The sequence below is a fragment of the Elgaria multicarinata genome, chromosome 12, assembly GCF_023053635.1.
Source record: "Elgaria multicarinata webbii isolate HBS135686 ecotype San Diego chromosome 12, rElgMul1.1.pri, whole genome shotgun sequence".
NCBI classification, from domain to species: Eukaryota; Metazoa; Chordata; class Lepidosauria; order Squamata; family Anguidae; genus Elgaria; species Elgaria multicarinata.
This window is the reverse complement of record NC_086182.1, coordinates 9,351,334-9,367,131: the sequence shown is the minus strand read 5'-3', so window position 1 is coordinate 9,367,131 and position 15,798 is coordinate 9,351,334. Positions and strand designations below refer to the sequence as shown.

The 15,798-nt window shown below is 45.3% G+C and overlaps 1 protein-coding gene across 1 annotated transcript in view; it reads left to right on the top strand.

Moving 5' to 3' along the window:
- The first annotated feature begins 6,949 nt into the window (after positions 1-6,949).
- Positions 6,950-15,798, top strand: part of PLEKHA2 (pleckstrin homology domain containing A2) — a 95,471-nt gene continuing 86,622 nt past the window's right edge. The window contains exon 1 of the mRNA XM_063139283.1: positions 6,950-7,065. The gene's annotated coding sequence lies outside the window, so the exon portion shown is untranslated. The remainder of the gene's footprint in view (positions 7,066-15,798) is intronic.

The window sequence follows — 15,798 nt, the reverse complement described above, 5'->3', positions numbered from 1 at the left end:
TGCTGAAGTCACAGGGGCAGGCCATTCTGATTTAATGGTCAATTAGCCATTCTAGCACCACCTGGATGCTTAATTGCTAGCTGCTGAGCTCCAGGCATGTGATGGAACCAGCTCTGGTCTGGCCATTTTCCTGGATCTGAGCCGAAGGGGGCTTGCCGTCGCTTATCAACAATAACATGGCCGTTTTCTAGCTGGGCAAAATGGCTCCCGCCTTAAACAAGGCTTCTGCAAAAAGATATGCAGAAAATGTACTGCTCAAAATTCAGGAATAGTCAAAACCCCTAAGCCTACAGAGCCCTTCTTCAATACGGTTGCCACCTACTTTTACACTCTTTGCTTCTGTGCTTTTAACAGCACCCTGGTACAACAGAACTGGGGACCACAGAACTTCTTGAGCAAAGCTACTGCAGAGTAAAACAGTTTCTGGTACAGAAGCAAGTAGGAAGCTTTCCAGGTTCTATAAATAGTTTAGCAACATGTGTGTGATCTCTTCCCCTCTGACTTTGTCATAGAAAAAATGTTTCAGACAGTCACAAGATTTGCAAAAGTTGCCCTAGGCCCAGTTTCTTTCTTTCTTTTTTTAAAAAGTATGGAATATTAAAGTTACTTGGAAGGGAAAGCATAAGGAGGCATATCTGGTGATTTCTGAGAAACCTCTGTCAAAAATGGCCATTCCTTTCATATACTGACAGAATGGGGAAATGGAAACCCAACAGAACTGAACTAAGATGCTGTATCTTCCGTAAATCATGGGGCTGTCCACACGTGGTCCTGCAAAAAGGAAAGAAAAGTGGCTTACATGGCTTCCCAACCCTTACAATATCCCTGTGAGGTCGGTTAGCCTGAGAAAGAGTGGTTCATGTATTTGTTTTCATGTATTTATTTAACTATATGCTGCCTCAAGGCAACTTATAGTTAAAATGAGCAACAATTTAAAAAATGGCTAAAACAGTATAAAAACTTTAAAACGGCAGAAATTGAGGGGAAAGAATCTTAAGAAATGGGTGTGGTGCAAAGAGATTTACAGTGCAATCCTATATGTCTACTCAGATGTAAGCCTTACCTGGGAGTAAGTCCCCTAGAACTCAATGCTGATTACTTTTGACTATATGTGGATAGGACTGCACTGTTAAAACAATAGAAGCCATACGGAACAAAAAGGTTTTAACAGCCCACCGAAAATGGTTAGTGAGGACCAGCCTAACTTCTTTTGGGGAAGAGTTCCACAGCTGGAGGCGTGCCACAGATAAGGCCCTATCCTGTGTTCTCACCAACTTAACCTCTCTTGAATGTCAAGAAATGTAACATGTGAAGAAGTAGGTCTCATCCTCTTTTCTGGGGTGCAGGGGGACCATTCAAACATGCAATCTCCTGCCCCACCATACACCTTCAGCCTGAAGTGATAAAGTCCATGAAAACTGCACCATTTGATTCTACTGAGTGTATAAACTACATATAAACTAATTACAACTAAACAGTAGTTGGATTATGCCTTGATTTGCTCACCCTCCCCCAGACCCTAATTTCATTCAACTTCTCTACACACGGGAAAAATGCAGCATCCTTACCAGGGCTTTCGTTCTCTGCAGTCTTTCCATCCTCACGACATGCTCCTTTATACATAACCGCATGGTTTTGAATTGAACATTTCCCTTCTCGAAAGGCTCTATTGTGTTTAATGAGACGACGTGATCTAGTGATGGAATTATAATGCAACGCCAACTTTAGACACTTGGAAATCCCACAATATCCCAGCGATAACTCTAATTACTACATTATCTCTGATCTTTTAAAAAGCGAGATTATGAAAGATGGCACGGGAGACATCCTGGACATTGGCAATGTTGTGTAATGGACCTGCAAACTTCCGTGAGTGGCCAATCATGAGCATACAATAAATTGCTCGTTTAGAGAAGCTCTTAGACTTTCATTCCAGCACTGGGCTGCTGCTACCAGGATTGCTGAATAATGCAATGTAGCACTGAGTAGCATTGAGTAGCATTTTCAGCATATTGATGACACCATGCTCACACTACTGGATGTTCTGTCCCAGTGGTTGCATATGCACACCTACAACAAGATGAAATCTTGTGGTAGAACAGTAGTCACTCAGGGCTACATTCTGACTCACCTGTCAGGTAGGAGTGGACCTGCTGCAAGCAATGCCCCCACTCCTAAACCTCTTGGTGATCTGTCTACGCAAGCAATTTCACAAATGAGAAGTGTAGCTCATGCAAATAGGCCTGTGTAGAAGCATTTGCATCAGATGGATTCCTGCAGTTCCCTTTGAATCTTGCTCTTCAGCCATCTGGAAGAACGCCCTCCCTCTTTTTTAAAAAAAGTGCATCTCCAAAGGCTGAATTCTGCCCAGGGCTGACTAATATTTTATGTTGTCTGAGAAAAGCAAGTGGTATCCTGGCATCAAAGGTATTTAGCACTGGGAAGTATCATACTGATGCCTCTTATCCTTTCAAACTTTGTAGTCTTAATTCCTCTTCTTTGGTGTACATCTATGGTGAACAACCTAACAGAACCCAAGACATCTGTATTCATTAGCACAGTTTACAGCTTGGCAACTGTCCGTTTTGCCTTTTCTTGCATTCAGATTGCATTCAGTTTTAAAACAAACAAACAAACAAATAAATCTCAAGTTATTTTTCTCCTGAATGGCCTTTTCAGAAGACACCTTAAACCCTGCTGATTAAGGCTTTCGGTTAAGCAGAAGGGCTTAAACCCTGCTCACTTGCTCACTAACCACAGTTGGACCATCTGCAGCAGGGTTAGTGGTGCTAACCATGGCTTAAGGTGTTGTGTGCGACACCACGGCTTGTGGTTAGTGCCAACCCCAGAGACCCACAGTTTGGACCAGCCCAGCATGAAGAATTTTGCATGCATTTTCATCCAAAACGAACTGAAACAAAATTCTCACCCATCTGCACGAGCAGTTTTCAAGGGGTTCAGCTCTTCTCAGCGTAGAGAAGATGATGATGCAGGCAGCCTTTGAAGATGAGGAGACTGTCAGAAAAAAGAGGCTGCAACCACTAACATGCTTGAATATACACAAATTCAAACCAGTCTTTTGAAATCAAAGCTCTCCAAGCCCTTGGCCTGGATGGACAAATCTGCCGATTTCTGGTGCTTCCACATTCAATGTTTTTTGTGTTTTTTAAAATTCTCAAGGTTTTTTTGTCCCGAATATGGAAAACTCTGAATTTTGGTTTTTGGTGTTGTTGTTTTTTACCAAAACCGAACTGAATGAAATTCCCATTCATCATCATCATCATCATCATCATCATATTTCTTACCTGCCTCTCCATTTTGATCGAGACAGGGAACAACAGTAAACGGTAAAATACATAAAACTGAATTAAAACATAATATACATTGTTAAAACATTCTAAAAACATTCTAAAAACATCTTAAAATTCCACTAGATAGGCCTGCCGAAAAAGATCAGACTTTATAGCTTTCTTGAATGCTAGTAGACTGTAAAGTTGATGAGTATGCGGGGCGGATTGTATGGGAGAAGGCGATCCTGCAGGTAGCCTGGACCTAAACCATGTAGGGTTTTAAAGGTGATAACCAACACTTTATACTTTGCTCAGAAACTAATTGGCACCCAGTGAAGAGATTTTAAATCTCTTATGGCAGATACATGCCTGCTGACCTATCACCAAAGAGGGAACTGAACTCTTTCAGCAAAGATCCTGGCCTATTATCAGATAGTTCCTGGAAAAATAAAATGGGTTAGGTAATTCTGGAATAATTTTTCCATGTGTTTGTGGGGATGGGATCTCTTTTTAAATATATATATGTTTGAGCATGTCTATTACCGAGGCATCAGACTAAAGAATCTTCCAGCTAAAATAAGGTGCAGATAGTAACCCTGAACAGAGTAGCTAACAGCACAGTCCTATACATTTCTGTTCAGAAGTAAATCCCATTGAATTCAAGCAGGATTATTCTCAGGTAAGTGGGCATAAGATTATAGACTGAGGGTATTATTGTTGTTGTTATTCCGCCCTTTCCCCAGTACTGGGACTCAAAGTGGTTTAAAAGATTAAAACATGTGCAATTAAAACATATAAATATAAATTACAAAAGTTAAAATAGAATTAAACCTACAGTAAAATTAAAAACATGTTAAATTTTTAAAAAATTGTAACAGGCTAAAAGGGGGGGGGGAATCCAATACATTAACACAGGTCCAGTATAGTTCCAAAAGCCTGCTGAAACAAGAGTTTTTGCCTGCTTCCAAAACTGTAGCACAGAGGGAGCCAGACTAGCCTCCCTGGGAAGGGAGTTCCAGAGCCTTGGAGCAGCCACCGAGAAGGCCCTCTCCCGCATACCCATCAGGCGTGCCTGGGATGTTGTTGGAACTGAGAGGAAGGCCTCCCCAGAAGATTCTCCCAGCATTTTAACAGTCTATAAATAAATTTTAACTTGGTGTTTTAAATTCGTAATTTTGCATTGCTGCTGTTTTTATCTGGTTGAGCTTTTATATTGTATTTTATATTATGGTTTTATACTGTTCTTTTATACTTTGAATGTTTTTAATTTTTGTGAACCACCAAGAGCGCTCCGGCTATTGGGCGGTATAGAAATGTAATAAATAAATAAATAAATAAATAAATAAATAAGATCTCAGAGCACGGGCAGGCTCATATGGGAGGATACGGTCTTTCAGATAACTTTTATAGGTGATAACCAGCACTTTGAATTGTGCCCGGAAACAGACTGAAACCTGTGCAACCTATCAAGAGACCTTGTGCATCCATTAAGGCCTTCCCTCTGCAACGGATATTCGTGGAAAGAAAATCCATGGAAGAAGTGACAAGAGAACACGAGCACAGTGCTGGTACCAGGTTTTGGAGGGCCCTCAGGCAAGGCACCCTCGGGGAAAGCACCTTCTCACTTCCATTGTCGCCAGCTCCTATTGCTGCACGTCCTCTTCCTCATGGTTGCTACCACTGGTTTGATTGACAGGCAGGGAACCAGTAGAATGCAGGCAGTGGCATCTACTGCTTCTCCTTCTCATCCCCACCACCGTTGTCTGTCAGGAAAATATCCCTGACCATGCCAACCCAAGGCTCACCCACACATGCAGCTGGGTGAGCCTTGGGCACCCTGAATGGGAAGGTTACAAGTAGAAGATCATTGCCGTCTGGGCCTCCTATAAAATTTATTGATTGATTTCTGTACCGCCCAGTACCCAAAACTCCCTGGATGGCTCACAAAACCAAACCTAAAAGAACACAACAAAACGTACCCTTCTTAACAGGTTTAAAACGTTTCCACGAATGAGGTGGAGACTGAACATTAAAAGTCTTGCCTGAAAATACCCAGAGCAGTTGCAGTGATCTTGAACTAATCTCTCAGCCTCAATGCTTCCATCTACAGGCTGGAGTGGGGAATTTTGTGGCCCTCGAGAAGTTTTGGCCACAATTCCCATCAGCCCTCACCACTGGCTATGCTGGTTGGAGCTGATGGGAGTTGTAGGCGAAACATCTGGAGGATTGCAAAGCCGCCCTGCTCTACAGTACGTCAATAATAATTCTGTCTTCCTAATCTATCCAGGATTCTAAGAATGAGAAAATATACGTGAAGCCCTTTGGACATTGAAAAAGCATAATATAAAAGCTAAGCATTTGAGACTCAGTGTGATGCAGCAGTTAGGGATGCACTAAGAGATCCAGGTTTACATTCTCACTCAGCCATGAAGCGCACCGGGTGACCTTGGGCCAGTAACTTGCTGAATGGAAGAGGGAATGACAGATACCACCTTGAGCTCCTTGGGAATAAGGTGGGATATAAATGTAATAAATAAATAAATCAGGCAGAATTGATTGCATGATGAAGCCATGCAGACCCTTACCAGCATCTCTATGGAGGCCGTTACCTGGAAGTTTGCCCTGTACCTTTCAATATCCCCCATGCAGTTTCAAACAAGGCTGGGTCCATTGCTGGGGGCGGTGACTGGAGGGGGGCTGCCCCCCTAAATTTTCTGTCCCTAACTTTTTTTTTAAAGTGTTTACAATTTTGTTTTTAAAATGCCTGCAAACCAGATGAACTACTCTTTTGGCACGCCCCCTCCCCGCAATTTATTATTATTAATAATAATTACATTTATATACCGCTCCATAGGATGCTCTCTGGGCGGCTTGCAAACTTTTAGGCCGGCTACCGGCGTGACCGAGGCGCCCGAAGGCTTCTCCCAGCGCTTCGTGTCCCACTCGAAACTGCCGCGGCAGCACATCTGCTCGGTAGAGCTCGGAGAAGGCCGCGGGAGAGCTGCTGCTGCTGCGGCCGCCCTGTGTTGGTTTCTGCCTGCAAACGCGCCTCGCCGCTTTGCAACCCGGGAGCCCCCCGCGTCTAGCTGAGTGGGCTTCGGGCGCAGAAGGACGCCCCGCTGCCTTCCACGGCGCCCAATTAAGAAGATGCAGGATTTGCAGCCCGGTCCTCCGCGTGCGTATTCAGCCGCCGTCGGTCCTACTGGTTTATTGAGGGAGGGGGGAATTGGTGAAGGCTCGCAGCCTTCAGTTCTATCGGGCTACTCTTAAAGGCAGAGTTAGCAGGTGGTTGTTATTACCACTATTATTATTAATTAATTAATTATTATTATTTATTGGCAACTCCACGAGGAGCCATGTTTTGTGTCTGCGTTTGAGCCGACAGAACCCCGCCGTGCGCTCCCTCCGGGGGATGAGCGTCCAGGGCGCCCCGGCCCCGAGTGGGCGCTTTGAGAAACAGCCGCCACCGCCGCCGCCGCCAGCAACACCTCCCCGCGCCTCGCCGCTGCGCCCAGGCAGGCGAGCGGGCGGGCGGGCCGGCGGGCGACGGCAAGCCTCTGCGGGCGCTCTCTGCGCGCCCTGCACTCACATCCGGGGCTGGGTTTGGCGAATGGGAAGCGTAACGAACCCGGAAAAAAGAGGCATTGGAGAGAGGCAGGCGCGAGCCCCTGGGTGCCGTCGGGAGCCGCACGCAGCCTGGACGGCGCCCCACTCTCCTCGGCCATGTCCGGGGCCCGCCGGCCGATCCTTCGACGCCGGCCAGACACGCAGCTGGGTGAGTCTGGCACTTCACTCCCGGGGCCCGGGAGGAGGCGCGCCGCTGGCCTGGGGGAGAGGGGGGCGGAGAGAGAGAGAGAGAGAGAGAGACGCTGGGGCGCGGGCGGAGAGGGGGTTCTGCGCCCCCCGAGGGCGCAGGGGAGGACGCGGCCGCGATGTTGGCGCTGAGTACTTGTTGGAGAGGGACTCCGGGGACCGGGGAGATTTGGCGTCTCAGATTTGGAGGGCTCACGCAAACGCACTCGGCGGGCTCAGCCCCGGAACCTGTCTCGTGGATACCAGCGCGCTCAGCCCTGGGAATTGTGGCGCGACGGCCGAGCAGCGAAGGAGCCTCTGAGCATGTGTCGATCGCCTTTAAGTATCTCGCCTTCCAGACTTTGGAGTTGAGTGGGGCCGAATGTGCGCGTTCGAGAGAATCGCTTCTATAATTATTCCAACATTCCCCATGATATTAGCGCCTTGGTCTGCTGCGTCTTGACTCTGAAGTAAGGCAGTGGAGCTTACTCCCAAGTAAATCAGCAGGAGGTTGCAGCATTAATTAGAAGACCTATTTATATTCCCTCCTCCCAGATTTTATGCATATTTACTCAGTCTGGTACATGGGAAATAGCAATCCCACTCGTGGGTGTGCCCCTTGTAGTGCGCACCCCCTTATTCCAGGGCAAAGTAGGGGTCCCTTTAAAACAACTTCAGAAGTGTGATTAGGCCCTTGAAGGCTTTCTAGGCCCATAAGACGCAAATCTACATAAAATCTGCATGTGTTGGTTCATAGGTACGTGTGCAAATTTAGAAACAATTCTGAGGATGACTTTAAATTCCACAGGAGGCAAACATGCCCAATTAATCTCTCATCCAAATCATCTAAGGTAAAATAAATTCTTCAGTTAATTGGCACCCTGATCCATATCATCCCAAAACAATGGGGACCGTGTTCCCCTCTGTCATGCGGGGGAAGGTAGTGTTTGTTTGTTTGTGAAGGGGTGTTGCAGCATTGAGGGGAGGGGAGCCCTGCCCCGTCCCTCCTCTCCCCAGGTGCAATCCACCTTGAAAACTAACCTCCTACATGGTAATTAAACCGAGAAAAAACCCATTGCTGCCAGTGGGCACTCAGGGCTCTGTGGAATAGACCCCAGGCCCTAGAAAATAGATTTGGTGTGCAGGCCTCATGGGCCCAGGCCCAGCAACACTCCTACTTGGATGACTTTTGCAGAGGCCCACCTCCTGCCTAGATAGCTAATTCTCAGCTTGTCCCATCTTGGGAAGGCTTCTTACCAATGTCTGTTGGTGCACTTGGTCACACAGGCAGCTGCCCACACTTGACGCACACCTATTAATATCGGTACAGCATAAAGGCTAGGGGGGAAGCTTTGAGCTGGGTTCAGATTTTGACTCTGCCACAAACTGGCTTGTTGCTTTAGCCAAAAGTGTCTTCCTCTTGTGCCTTCAGCTGCACTAGGCAGATGAGAATGCTGGCCCCCTTTTCAGGGCTGTTGTAAAGGTAATTTGTACGATGTACGCTGAAACTCTTTGAATGCTGCGTTGTGGGAGTTTTGTGCTGTGTGGTAAAGACTGGGAGCAGTGATAGGGAACCTTCAGCTCGTGGCCCTCGCAGGCTTCCCATTGCCCCTTCCCTCTGCCCTTGGTTTCCATGCCTGGTGTGGAGAGAGGCATTTCTCTTTCTCCCCAGCCAGCATGGAAAAGCAGGAAATTGAGGGTGTTGGGGGTCTGATCCATATTGGGATGCTACCATAGGGCCCGGGGAGGGGGGATTTAAGCCTTCCCTTCCCCTTGCAGTTCCAAGCTGGATTGGGCCTGCAGTTTGCATGCTAAAAAAAGACCTGTGGAAGCAAATGGATCCTTATTTTTTGCAATGCAAATCGCAGCTGCTGAAGCCTTGTTTTAGAATCAGATCTCAGTTTGAGGGAGAAGCATTAAAAGCCCTCTCCCCCCACACACCAGGGTCCTGATCCAGCTTGCACTCCTCCTTGCAGCCACAGCTTGCATTACAAAGAAAGAGCCATCTGGGGGCATTGCAAATTGCAGGTGGTGGTTAAAGCTGCTCTACCCCTCCTACCTGGACCCCAGTCTGGATTAGGCCCCCAAAACCTGCTCTTCACTTTTGTGTGTGTGTGTGTGTGTGTGTGTGTGAGCGAGCGTGCGTGCGTGAGCTCCTGTTGGAGCAGATGAGAGGTCGTTCCCCTCCTGCAAATTGGGTGGGCGAATGGATGGGGCTGTGTGTGTTTCAAAAGGAATTTCTTTACATGAGCAGCTCCCCTACTCTTCACGAGGGCTACAGATAATCAAAACGCATTGCAACTTGCATTTTTCTGCCCAATAAAATCTATTTCCTGCGACTATTTGTCTTCGTTGCTGCTGCCTTGTATCTGAAAGCGTTGTTGTTGCATTGTGTAGTGATAGCGCCAAAATAGAACGGCTGTACCTTGAAAGTGGCCAGTTATCTGTCTCTGTCTTGCATTTGTATCCCACTCTTCCTTCAAGGAACTCAGGGCAGAAGGCATGGTGCCATTTTATCTTCAGCTAGATTAGACAGACAGAGAGAGGTGACTGGTTCGAGGCTGTCCAGTAAGTTAATGTGGGGATTTGAACTCTGCTCGCCTCGCGCAAGTTCAGTCTTTGGCTGGCTGCTGCCATACTAGAGAGATGATGATGATGATGATTAAAATGTCTATACTGCTAGGGTGACCATATGTAAAGAAGGACAGGGCTCCTGTATCTTTAACAGTTGTATTGAAAAGGGAATTTCAGCAGGTATCATTTGTATATATGGGGAACCTGGGGAAATTTCCTCTTCATCTCAACAGTTAAAACTGCAGGTGCCCTGCCCTCTTTTAAATCTGGTCACTCTGGTATAGCTCCTGCTGCTTTAACTGTTGTGATGAAGAGGGAATTTCACCAGGTTCTCCATATATACAAATGACACCTGCTGAAATTCCCTTTTCTATGCAACTGTTAAAGATACAGGAGCCCTGTCCTCCTTTTCATATGGTTACCCTATATACCGCCCCATAGCCAAGTCTCTCTGGGCGGTTTACATAGGATAAAAACACTTAAAAACAATATATAAAAATTTAAAATCACAAAAACATATGATTTTAAACTACAAAAACATACAAAAACAAACCCAGGCTAATTACATATTGCTAAATGCATGGGAGAAAAGTCTTGACCTGGCGCTGAAAAGATAACAATGTTAGGCGTCGTCAGGGAGATTGTTCCACAATTGGGGGGCCACCACAGAAAAGGCCCTCTCTCTTGTTGCTTCCCTCAGAGTAGGCACCCGGAGGAGGACCTTGGATGTTGAGCGCAGTGTATAGCTAGGTTCATGTCGGGAGAGGCATTCCACCAGAGATGCTTAGCACTGCTGAGGCATTGCTTTTTTGCAAACCACTGGAAGTGAAATTACAATGGACGTTCTTCACAATCGCTGTGTTCATAGAATCATAGAATCATAGAATAGCAGAGTTGGAAGGGGCCTACAAGGCCATCGAGTCCAACCCCCTGCTCAATGCAGGAATCCACCCTAAAGCATCCCTGACAGATGGTTGTCCAGCTGCCTCTTGAATGCCTCTAGTGTGGGAGAGCCCACAACCTCCCTAGGTAGCTGATTCCACCGTCGCACTGCTCTAACAGTCAGGAAGTTTTTCCTGATGTCCAGCCGGAATCTGGCTTCCTTTAACTTGAGCCCGTTATTCCGTGTCCTGCACTCTGGGAGGATCGAGAAGAGATCCTGGCCCTCCTCTGTGTGACAACCTTTTAAGTATTTGAAGAGTGCTATCATGTCTCCCCTCAATCTTCTCTTCTCCAGGCTAAACATGCCCAGTTCTTTCAGTCTCTCTTCATAGGGCTTTGTTATCCAGCAGTACCCTTCTCCATGGCCAAGACCCTACTATAATGTTCATTCACAAGTAAGTCCTGCTTAGCACACGTTCCTAGCACTATTAATTAAAATATATATATTTTAGGTTTCGCCTGTTCTATGGTTTTCGGATAAGCATTGAATTGCCTCTTGAATAGCATCTCTTAGGGCCAAAACAGACATTAATTAAATGTGTGTCTAGCAGCTATAGCTTCAATTCATTTTTATTTAGAGTAGGTGCAAGGAGCCAATCTGGATCTTGGACCCCCTTTACCTACTCTAGAGTAAAAATGAAAACAGGATGTGCTACTAGACACACATTTAAAGTAATGTCTGTTTTTTGACCATCAATTCTTTCAATTCTGGTTTCTGTGGGGTGGGGGTGGGGGAAGTATAATTTCTTCCCAGTTTTCCCTGGCTTACCCCCATCACCTGCTGCTCTCTAGTTGGTCATTTGGGCCCTCGAACTTCAGAGCTCAGTGGTAGAGACCCTGCTTTGCATGCAGAAGGTCCCAGGTTCAATCCCCGCCATCTCCAAGTAGGGCTGGGAACCCTGGAGAGCTGCTGCCAGTCAGTGTCTACAATACTGGGGCTACATGGAACAATGGTCTGACTCAGTTTAAGGCAGCTTTCTATGTACCCACTGTGTAAATTAGGGCTGAGGAATCTCAGACCCAGGGGAGAATCCGCCTCTCCTCCACGGATCTCCATATGGGCATGTGCCCTTTCCCCAACCAACAATTGCTTTGGGTGTTGGTGTGTTCCCAGCTTTTGTTCAAGTTCCCCCAACCCCATTCTAAAACCCTGAAATGCCTCTCCTGCTGGCAATGGGAGCTTCTGGCTACAATATGCTGGTATGTTTTATATTTGGGCCTCCACTCCTTCTGCCTTTAGCTCACTCCTGTGCATTTTGCCCCGCCTACAACTGGAATGAAGTCCCTGAGATCCCAAATTGAATTCTGCCCTCTGGCTGCAAGGGGTTTGCTTGTATTCCTTCCAATTGCACTGCCTGGGCTGGATTTGCATTCCTTTGCTCAGCTATGTAGATGGACAGGTAGACAGTTGGAGATCGTGGGCTGCGCCGTGCATCTGCCTTCACGTCTGCTGTGTCTCATGCTCCTGCTAGGCGCGGTTGTGACGCCCAGGGAAACCCCCACGTGGGTGAACCGGGCTCCACTCAACGAAAGATGCGCTGATTTGGAATAGCTGTGTCTTGCAGCTGCTGTGTTGAAGATCAGCATGGAGCGAGAGGCCGTGGCTGGGGCAGCAAAGGAAACACACACTTGCATGACTTTGTGATGGTCGGAAGACGCCCCTTGAGGTGCTTAGTTCTGCTGCAGAGAGGCAAGAAACAATTTCTTTCTCTTTCCCACCCATGCCTCGATTCCCTGTTGAAGTATCCAGTTGAAGTTCAAAAGATGCTTTGTTGATATAACAAACATGCACAACAGCAGAGAGGAGCCCGCACAGTTAACAAGCACAAAACAGGAGACAATTACACTGATAATATGACTACAAACTGTGCAACTAGATAACTACATTAGCTAAACATTCAATTCTTTATTGTTACAACACTTACAGTATACATAAAACCATAGAATGTTATAGAATTTTTTGTATATGAAAAATCAGAGCTACTTTTTTGCTATAAATATAATGCACAGATGATGTATAGTTATAAAGCAATATGTTTGCTGAGAAACTGCCCAAAATGAGACATACATGAAATAACGTTTATGGTACAGAGTGACTGATGAAGGAATGAAATGCAAATGCAATCCGGAATAGTTGTTTCACTCAGTATAGAGTTTTTATAGCAAATATGTGCTTTATAATAACATGTCTCATTTTGGGCAGTTTCTCAGCAAACATATTTTGAAATAAAGTAAAATAATAAGGCAACAAAGAAGAACATGCACAATAAAATAACAGGATCACTAACGAAATAGAGAAACTTACTAATTCTAATTCTTATTCTATTGGCGACGAGAGAATGCAAATGCAAATTATAGAGCAATATATAAGGTGTGTGTATATGAATTGGTCAGAAAAAAATCTATAGGCAACTGTTTTAAGGAAATAAATGGAAACCATCATGCCATAAATCTTCCCATTAAGATTTCTTGCTTGCTATACATGCTTATATATAATTATAGTCTCCTAAGTTTTATCAACCCCTGGCTGCATCATTTGTTGCTTTGGAGACTTTCAAGTCAAGTTACTGTATTTCGCAACTAGCCATTATACAGTTTCACATAGATGTGTTACATTCATAAATCCATTCCCTTGGCCTTTGTGTGCAAGAACAGGGCTAGCACAAGAAATTTAGCAGTTCTAAGAGTTACATATTTATTAAAATCATTCAATAAAAAACACAGCTTTTCGAGGGATGATCTTCCCTTCATCCAAACTAGCAAAGGAGGAATATAAATTTTCTTACTGTCTGAATAGCCTTTGCATTCTAAAATAAAATGAGTAAATAAAATAAAATCATATATAAGGTGTGTGTTCTGTGTATGTGAGTTGGTCAGAAAAAAAATCTATCGGCAACTGTTTTAAGGAAATAAATGGAAACCATTGTGGGAGAAAACGTGCAGGCAGTGACAGACTTTGTATTTCTGGGCGCAAAGATTACTGCAGACGCTGACTGCAGCCAGGAAATCAGAAGACGTTTACTTCTTGGGAGGAGAGCAATGACAAATCTTGATAAAATAGTTAAGAGCAGAGACACCACACTGACAACAAAGGTCCGCATAGTTAAAGCAATGGTATTCCCCGTAGTAACCTATGGCTGCGAGAGTTGGACCATAAGGAAAGCTGAGCGAAGGAAGGTAGATGCTTTTGAACTGTGGTGTTGGAGGGAAATTCTGAGAGTGCCGTGGACTGCAAGAAGATCAAACCAGTCCATACTCCAGGAAGTAAAGCCAGACTGCTCACTTGAGGGAATGGTATTAAAGGCAAAACTGAAGTACTTTGGGCACATAATGAGAAGACAGGATACCCTGGAGAAGAGGCTGATGCTAGGGAAAGTGGAAGGCAAAAGGAAGAGGGGCCGACCAAGGGCAAGATGGATGGATGATATTCTGGAGGTGACAGACTTGACCTTGGGGGAGCTAGGGGTGGCAACAGCCGACAGAAAGCTCTGGTGTGGGCTGGTCCATGAAGTCACGAAGAGTCAGAAGCGACTGAACGAATCAACAACATACATGCTAAGTTTATATATAGTTATAGTCTCCTATAGTCTGCTTCGTTTGTTGCTTTGGAAATTTCCATTTATATGCTGTCCATGATTTTGCAGCTGTATACATTTGCTTAAGTAGGTGTTTAAGCAGGAATGCAGAGCCATCCAGTTCAAAATGATGAAGAAGCATAGCTTTTGGAGTTACAATTTGTATGATTCCTGTTTGCTTCTATGGGGACAGTGCCAAAGAACACCCCAGTGGTTGTGCCCCAGGAGGGAGGTAACAGATCGTGGTGTTTGGATTTCCGGCCTTGGATGCCAAATGTCTTGGGATAGGCTCAGATAACAGTTTTCTCTCTCTGCCATCACGAAATATTTGGGAGCCTGGATGTTGTGAATCTGGCCTCCGTGCAGCCATCGGTGGTTTCATTAGGATGAGGTGGTGGTGGTGGGTTAACCAAAGAATGGATATCTTGGTTTCATCTTTGATTTCTTCTTTTATGGTTCCTCTGGAAGCGTGTTGGTCACTCAAGAGTGATATGTCATTTGGATGTCTTCTCAAGAGTAAATCACATATCTTGCTATGGGGTATTGCAAAATCTTCCATGCAGTGGAATGTAGGTGTGTGAATACAAGGAAGCAGCTGAAGAATGGAGCTTACCCAATCCGCTGGTTTTGTTCTGCATCCTTTGTGTCTATTAGTTCAGTAGAAAAGTATAGACTGTGTGTTTTCCCCCTTACTATTGGTCCTGGGCCAGGTATTATTTGTATTCATGCTTATTTTTCCCCATTTATGTTTTAGATGGGAAAATGAGTGAACACACGTTTACTTAAGAATACTTAGCTTGTCTTTCGGAGCTTTATCACACCAGCGTTATACTGTGCAATCACTGCGAATTGCATGCAAAGGACTCAGAAGTTTTCCACCTTATAATCTGCTTTGATTGTGAAGTACTCCCATGCATCCTGCTTTAATTGTGCCATAAAGCCAAAAGATTCGCCGTATTTAGCCCCTACTTTTTGAGCGTATCTTCCAAGCCGACGCTGGGGCGCAGCAGCAGGATTTTAAAGAAATGCCTACATCTGTGTAAGCTTTAAAGATAAAGACACCAAAATTGGCACAGTAATAGATATCAGGGAGAGCTTTAAGCATACCAAATTTGAATTGGATTGGGTCATCCATTTATTTTTAATGATTTTTTACATTTCCCCCCTTAAACTCACTTCCTGGTATGCAAAGGATCGCTGTCGCCCGGAAGCAAAAACAACAACAACCGCGAAAGCTTAGCGCTACGGGGGTAATCCGAGGGAAGCAGGTACATGGGATGAAGCTTTCAGTACACTCCAAGCATTCAAAGTGTCTCATATACATAATCTCAGTCATTCATTCCTACAACAGCCTTGTGAGGTAGATCACATAGGAAGTTGCCTTATACTGAGTCAGGCCATTGATTCATCTAGCCCAGTACTGTCAACACGGACTGGCAGTGGCTCTCCAGGATTTCAGGAGGCATTTTTCTTTCCCTACCTGGAGATGCCAAAGCTCGAACCTGGGGCCTTCTGCATACAAAGCAGGTGTTTTGCCGCTGGGCCATGGCCTTTCCCCTTATTAAGGGGAGTATTATTATCATATCTATTTTTCAGATGGGGAGTTGAGGTTATACAGTGGCGTG